This window comes from Vombatus ursinus, unplaced genomic scaffold, assembly GCF_900497805.2.
Source record: "Vombatus ursinus unplaced genomic scaffold, bare-nosed wombat genome assembly UNPS02009773.1, whole genome shotgun sequence".
NCBI lineage: Eukaryota > Metazoa > Chordata > Mammalia > Diprotodontia > Vombatidae > Vombatus > Vombatus ursinus.
Genome location: NW_020949551.1, coordinates 1 through 6,573, shown reverse-complemented (window position 1 = coordinate 6,573; position 6,573 = coordinate 1). Strand labels below are relative to the sequence as shown.

The following is a 6,573-nucleotide window of genomic DNA, read 5'->3' as shown; positions in this document are numbered from 1 at the left end:
GAAGGAAGGAAGGAAGGAAGGAAGGAAGGAAGGAAGGAAGGAAGGAAAGAAGGAAGGAAGGAAAGAAGGAAGGAAGGAAAGAAGGAAGGAAAGAAAGAAAGAGAAAGAAAGAAAGAAAGAAAGAAAGAAAGAAAGAAAGAAAGAAAGAAAGAAAGAAAGAAAGAAAGAAAGAAAGAAAGAAAGAAAAAGAAAGAAAGGGAAGGAAGGAAGGAAGGAAGGAAGAAAGAAAGAAAGAAAGAGAAAGAAAGAGCAAACACATGCAATAATAATCCTTGCCTTCAAAAACTTTAATTTCAATGGAGGAGATAACATATTTAAATGTGCGCATACAAGATAAATATAGAGTAGATGGTAGGTAACAGACATAGGCACAGAAGCTGTTGGTACCAGGAATGGTTTCCTGGACACGGTGATATTTGAATTGAGTTTTAAGGGTAGCCTGGAATTCTGAAAGTTAAATGTTATTATTATCCCCATTTTACAGTCATGTGTACATTTAACATGAGGTATAACTATGAATTAGTGAGAATGATTTTATTATCTTAGCTAGAAACCCCTTGTGAAGGCAATCCCCAAAATTTAGGACAACAAAAGAAGCATTTTTAGAATAAGTGTGCTGTATGTCTTTCTGGGTCACTACTGTAAAAGACAACACTCATTTGAATGAATCCATTTATTGCAAATGGCTTCAGGCTAGCACTTGTTCAATTCAATTTAATTTTTACTTATTGTCAGACTTCATACAGAACAAAAAGGAGTGAGAGAGACATACAGAGACAGACAGACAGAAACAGAGACAGAGAGACAAAGGGAGACAGAGATAGAGAGGAGGTTTATTTGTTTTGTTTTGGGTGTGATTCTTTTTTTTTTTTAAGTGGGAAATGGACAAGGACCAGAGTGATGGACCCTGGGGCAGGAGTCTAATTATGGTACTAGGTGGAGGACCTGAGTGGCTGTGGCACGATTTAGAATTGGTTGGTTAATAGTATGGTGTCTTCATTCCAAGAAAAATGAGGTTGAAGCTCACCTATCAGAGCCTAAGGGTACTAAGAGTGGAAGACTGAGTTATGTTGGGAGGCAGAAGAGGACTATAGTGGCTGTGTCATGGTCTGAATATAGCCAGTTAGTAACATAGTAATCAGGTTACTCTCCTGGTTCTCCTTTCACCTGACCATTCTTATGTCTCCTTTTCTGGATCCTCTTCAAGGTCATGCCTTATAACTCTACATGTATCTCAGAGTTCTTTCCTAGACCCTTTTCTCTTCTCCCTATATTCTACTTCACTTGGTTATCTCATCAGCTTCCATGGATTTAATTACAGAGTCTACACTTATGATGTTCAGATTTACCTATTCTGTCCCAAACTCTCTGCTAACCTCTAACCTTTCATTTCTAGCTGCCTTTTAGATATCTCAAACTAGATGTTGAATAGATATTTTAAACTCAATATGTCCAAAATGAAGCTCATCTTTCCCTCTGAACTCCCTCACCCTTTGTACCTTCCCTATTATTGTAGAGGGTAATACCATCCTCCCAGTCCTTTGGGCTCACAACCTAGGAATCATCCTGGATTCTTCCTCCAATATAGTACAGGCCCTCATCACCTCATGTTTGAGATATTGCAATAACCTGCTGATGTATCTGCCTGCCTCAAGTCTCTCCCCATTCCAATCTATTTTCCATTCATCCACTAAAGTGGATTTTTCCTAAAACATAGGTTTAATCATGTCACTTCCTACTCAATGAACTCCAGTAGCTTCCTATTGCCTCCAGAATAAAATACAAAATGTTCTGCTTGGCATTCAAAAACCTTCATACTGTAACATCCTTCTACCTTTCCAGGTTTCTTGCACCTTACTCTCCACAATGCATTCTTCAATCCAGTGACATTGACCTCCTGGCCATTCCGTGGACAACACATACTGTTTTTCAGATCCAGGCATTGTCTCTGGCTGTCCCCTATGCCTGGAATACTCTTCCACCTCTGTCCCAAGTACTGAACTCCCTGATTTTTTTTTTGTTTCAACTAAAATCATATCTTTTCCCTAATGCTTCTTAATTCCAGTGCCTTCCTTGTGTTAATTATTTCCTATTTACCCTGCATGTATGTATTTACCTTGCTTTGTATGTACTTGTTAGTTTACTGTCTTTCGCAATAGATTATGAGCTCCTCAAAAGCAAGGATTGTCTTTTGTCTGCTGTTGTTGTTGTTTTAATATCACCAGCACTTAGCACTAAGCCTGCCACATAGTAGGCATTTAATAAATGTTTGCTAATTAACTGATTGATTGAATAGAGACTAAACCTCTAATTTCTTTGGTGTATGCATGTCCCAGGTGCAGAGACTCTTTCTACCAATGAAGGTCAGCACAGCTTTTTTTTCAATTTATAGTCTTAGAGAACTACTGAGGATACTGAGAGGTTAAGTGCCTTGTCCAAAACCATATGGCCAGTAGATTTCAGAGGCAAGACTTGAACCCTGGTATTCATGGCTTTGGGAATTTTATTATCACCATTTTACAGATGAGAAAACTGAGAGAAAGGTTAAATGACCAATTCAATTAGGAAGTGTTAGGGGAGCAGCACAGAGTCAAGATAGCAAAGTAAGAGGTAGCATTTTTTTTTGCTTTTAGGTGAGGCAATTGGAGTTAAATGACTTGCCCAGGATCACACAGCAAGTAAGTGTCAAGTGTCTGAAGCCTGATTTGAACTCAGGTCCACCTGACTCCTTAGGCCAGAGCTCTATCCACTGCACCATCTAGCTGCCCCCAAGAGGTAGCATTTTTGCCTTAACCCTTCCATAACTGCCTCTATAGTAACAACCTAGACACCGTAATAGATTAAATTCTGATTGGGAAAGCCAAGAAAAAAAAAAACATCACAGTGAGTCATTTTCTGAGCCCACCTTAGCTTAGGAAAATAGAGACAATATGTCTGTGCACATTTTCAGGCAGAACTACCTGAAAATCATGACACCAAAAAATAGCCCAAACATCATATTTCAAAAAAATTATGAGGTAAAAGTGCACGAATATCTTATACCAGAGGGCAAATCAGAAATTGAAATAATTCATTGTTCACTGAAATCACCTGGTCTGAAATAAATTCCCAAATGAAAACTCTTAGGAATATTATAGTCAAAATTCAGAATCCTTGAGTTAAGAAGAAAATACTTCAAGTAGTTAGAAAAAAGAGAATTAAATTACCATTAAGTCATTGTCAGAATCACACAAGATCTATCAGCTACCCTTTTGAAAAAATGGAGGGCTTGGAAGATGATGCACCAGAAAGCAAAGGAGCTAAGATTTCAACCATGAATAACCTACCCAGAAAAAATTTACTCTATGACATTGAAATACTTTATTTAGAAAAGATCCAAACCATGGTCATTTTCACAAGGTCATAAAACAAACAAGCAAAAATTATAAACCATTTAAGCCCATATGTATAGTCCTTATCTGACAATATATACACTAGGTGTATGATAAAGTAGAATGGGTGGAATGGTAAAGGAGTGTCAGCATGAGCCTCAATAATCAGCCTTGGTTTGATCAGTTCTTTCCAACAAATAGTTATCCTTTTATCCTGTGACACTGAATACTCCACCACTTAGGTTCCATTTTCATTCTGGTATACCAGGTCAAACTTCCCAGGTTCCTTCACCACTGGTAAAGAGGAAAGGATTTCTATGTCCACTTCCTGAGCATCAGGATTGTAGTTTATTATTTTCCCCTCCTTGTACCTAGAGACATCAGGAGTATAATCTGCTGTCAGGAATATAATCTGCTGTCAATTCCAAAAGCTTAAATGCAATCATTTCCCCTACCCGAGGGGGTGCTGCTAATTAATGAAGTACACTGTAGTCCTTCTGAGGTGTCTCCACTGGATTCTGGATAATAATGGAAGTGTTTTTTACTACTTCAGTTAATTGCTGCTGTTTCTGGGATTCACCATTAAACATATAATTAATATTTCCCCCTCTCCCTCGTCCTCTGATTCCATTAAAACCTCGTCCCCTCCAGGGGAAAATGCTTTCCCCTCTTCCCCTCTGCCTTTCAAAACTGCTGGTGTGAGGAGCTGCTTCTGGAGCCAGAGGTGTCAGCTGTTTCCCACTATTCCCCAATACTGGCTTATCCCAGAGATCAGAGTATCGCATCTCCTGTCTTGTTCCTAAGTGATTGTCTGTATCTGGACCATTTTTCTGTGAAGAGCCTGGAGATACTCCAGTTCCAGTTGGTGGAGGAGCCAATGCTGGAGTTCTCTTTGGCATCCTGCTCTGTTCATCTGAACTGGAGCTGGAATCCAAACTAGAGGATGATGCTTGAGTTCCTTTGCCCTTGACAGAGGGTGCATTACTGTCAATGCTGGTAATAAGTCTGTCTGCAGTTGGGTGAGAACCAGTGGGTTTTGATGTGATAAATGGTGGGTTCACTACCAATTTCTTACCACCAAGACTTGTCTTGTTGTGACTATCGTCTGATAATGTGACAGAAGAATCAGAATCTGATGAGGTATCAGGGTTAGCTTTAGTAGACAATCCAACATCCTTTTTCCTCTTGGTTTCAGCTAAATTCTTTTTACTGGAAGCACTCTTATGAATACTACAGCTCTTTTTGGTCCGTTCTGGCAATGTCTTTGCTTTAGAAGGCTTTGGAGATTTTTTCTGCTTCTTGTCTTCAGCTTTCCCTTCCTTCTCCTTCCCTAATTTTTTGGGAGTCCATTTTCCATTATTTTCACTTCCTCCCTCATTCCTTTTTCTCTTCTTGTTTTTCTTTCTTGTGCCTTGATCTGGTTCCAGAGAAGAGGAGATCTCACTGATCTCTCCCCCTTTCCAATGCTTCTCTGTGTACTGATCATTTTCTGCATCAGACTCTTCTTCCTCCCAGGTGCTTTTTTGTATGAATAACTTAGTCCATTATTGACTGCTACAGAGTTCTCAACAATTTCAACATCTTCTAATTTAACTCTTCACGTCCACAGGTAGTCTCATGCTTGACCCAGCTCAAGCGTCCCAGCCATGGCTGAAGAGGGGCAGGGTACTGCCTCCCCAAGTACATTACCCTGGGACCTCTATCTGAGGGGAAAGGGGGTAAATGCCCATTACACTGGGTGGGTGGGGGGCTCCAGGTGGGCTCCGAACATGAGCACTAGGAGCAGAAATCAGTGTGCCACCCCCAACCCCCACCCCCCGCCCCCCTACAACTCTGCCGGCAGATTTTTTTTTTTTTTTTGTGACCAAGGCTAGTATTTTGAACGCCTCTTCCTGGCTCCAAGTCCAATGCTTAACCCTCTATGCCACCCAACTGTTTTCTAACATATCAATATACAAAAAAAAAAAGTGAAATGTAATGAAAATGAGAACTTTTGTTTGGTACAGCTTTTTTAAAAATTGTATAAATTTAGCACAATGGTAATGAAACTGTTCTATCTACATCTGAAGTTCTTTCTGCTCTTAAAAATCTAACAAATTTTAAAAGAAATTTGTTCTACAAATGTTTATATTTTTATCCCCCACACATGCTTAATATAGGCCAAACATTTCAAAGTACACCTAAAAGTAACAGCTTCCATTCATGAAGTGATAGGTGGCACTCAAGGATAAGATATAGAAGTCACACAGCAAAGATATGGGAGAACAATCTTTTACATCTCTATATCCTGTACCTCTAGTTTGTCTGTGGCTTTGCTGAGAGTTGCCACTGTTGGTATCGGTGAGAAGATGTGGAATACGTGGAGCAGCTAGGTCGCGCAGTGGATAGAGCACCGACCCTGAAGTCAGGAGGACCTGAGTTCAAATCCAGCCTCAGACCAAACACTTGACACTTACTAGCTGTGTGACCCTGGGCAAGTTACTTAACCCCAATTGCCTAAAATTAAAAAAAAAAGATGTGGAATAAGCCACATTTTTGAGGCATCTACATATCTCAATGGATAGAGCACTGCCCCTGAAGTCAGAAAGACCTGATTTCAAATTTGGCCTCAGACAACTAGCTGTGTGACCCTGGTCAAATCATTTAACTTCACATCCACTGAAAAAATAAATGGCAAACACTCCAGTATCTTTTCTAAGAAAACTCCAAGGTTAGTATGGTTCATGGGGTAATGAAGAGTTGGATATGATTCAACAACAACTGTCATCTTTTCCATACTCAGTCCAATAGTGAACTACTCCCTGGCTTTTTGTCCTGATCTGGGGTAAAGGTAGGTAATTATTCTTATATCACTATGTACCACTCATTAATCTATTGAAATGACAAAAAGTGTGAGAACAGGAGATAAGACTCAATTTAGACTACTGGGAAACTGCTTAGTAAATCACTGTTTCAGAGGATTAAATGGAACATTAGTGGTAGAAGCTAGTCAACTGTGAGTAAAATCTGCTAAACTCCTCTAAAAATAAAACTGCTACATCACTGAAAACTGTAAACAGATACTACACTGAGGACCATGACATCACATTCAGAGTTTGTTTTTGATTGTCAAATCCAGTCTCCAAAGGTAGTTCAAATGAACATTGCAAACAGGATTTTTTTTTTGTGGGGGAGGGGTAATTTAAGAAAAAATTGAGCAGAT

At 39.5% G+C, this 6,573-nt stretch overlaps 1 pseudogene; it reads right to left on the bottom strand.

Moving 5' to 3' along the window:
• Nucleotides 1-3,472: 3,472 nt before the first annotated feature.
• LOC114036257 lies at nt 3,473-5,142 on the bottom strand (annotated as a pseudogene).
• Between the last annotated feature and the right edge of the window lie 1,431 nt (nt 5,143-6,573).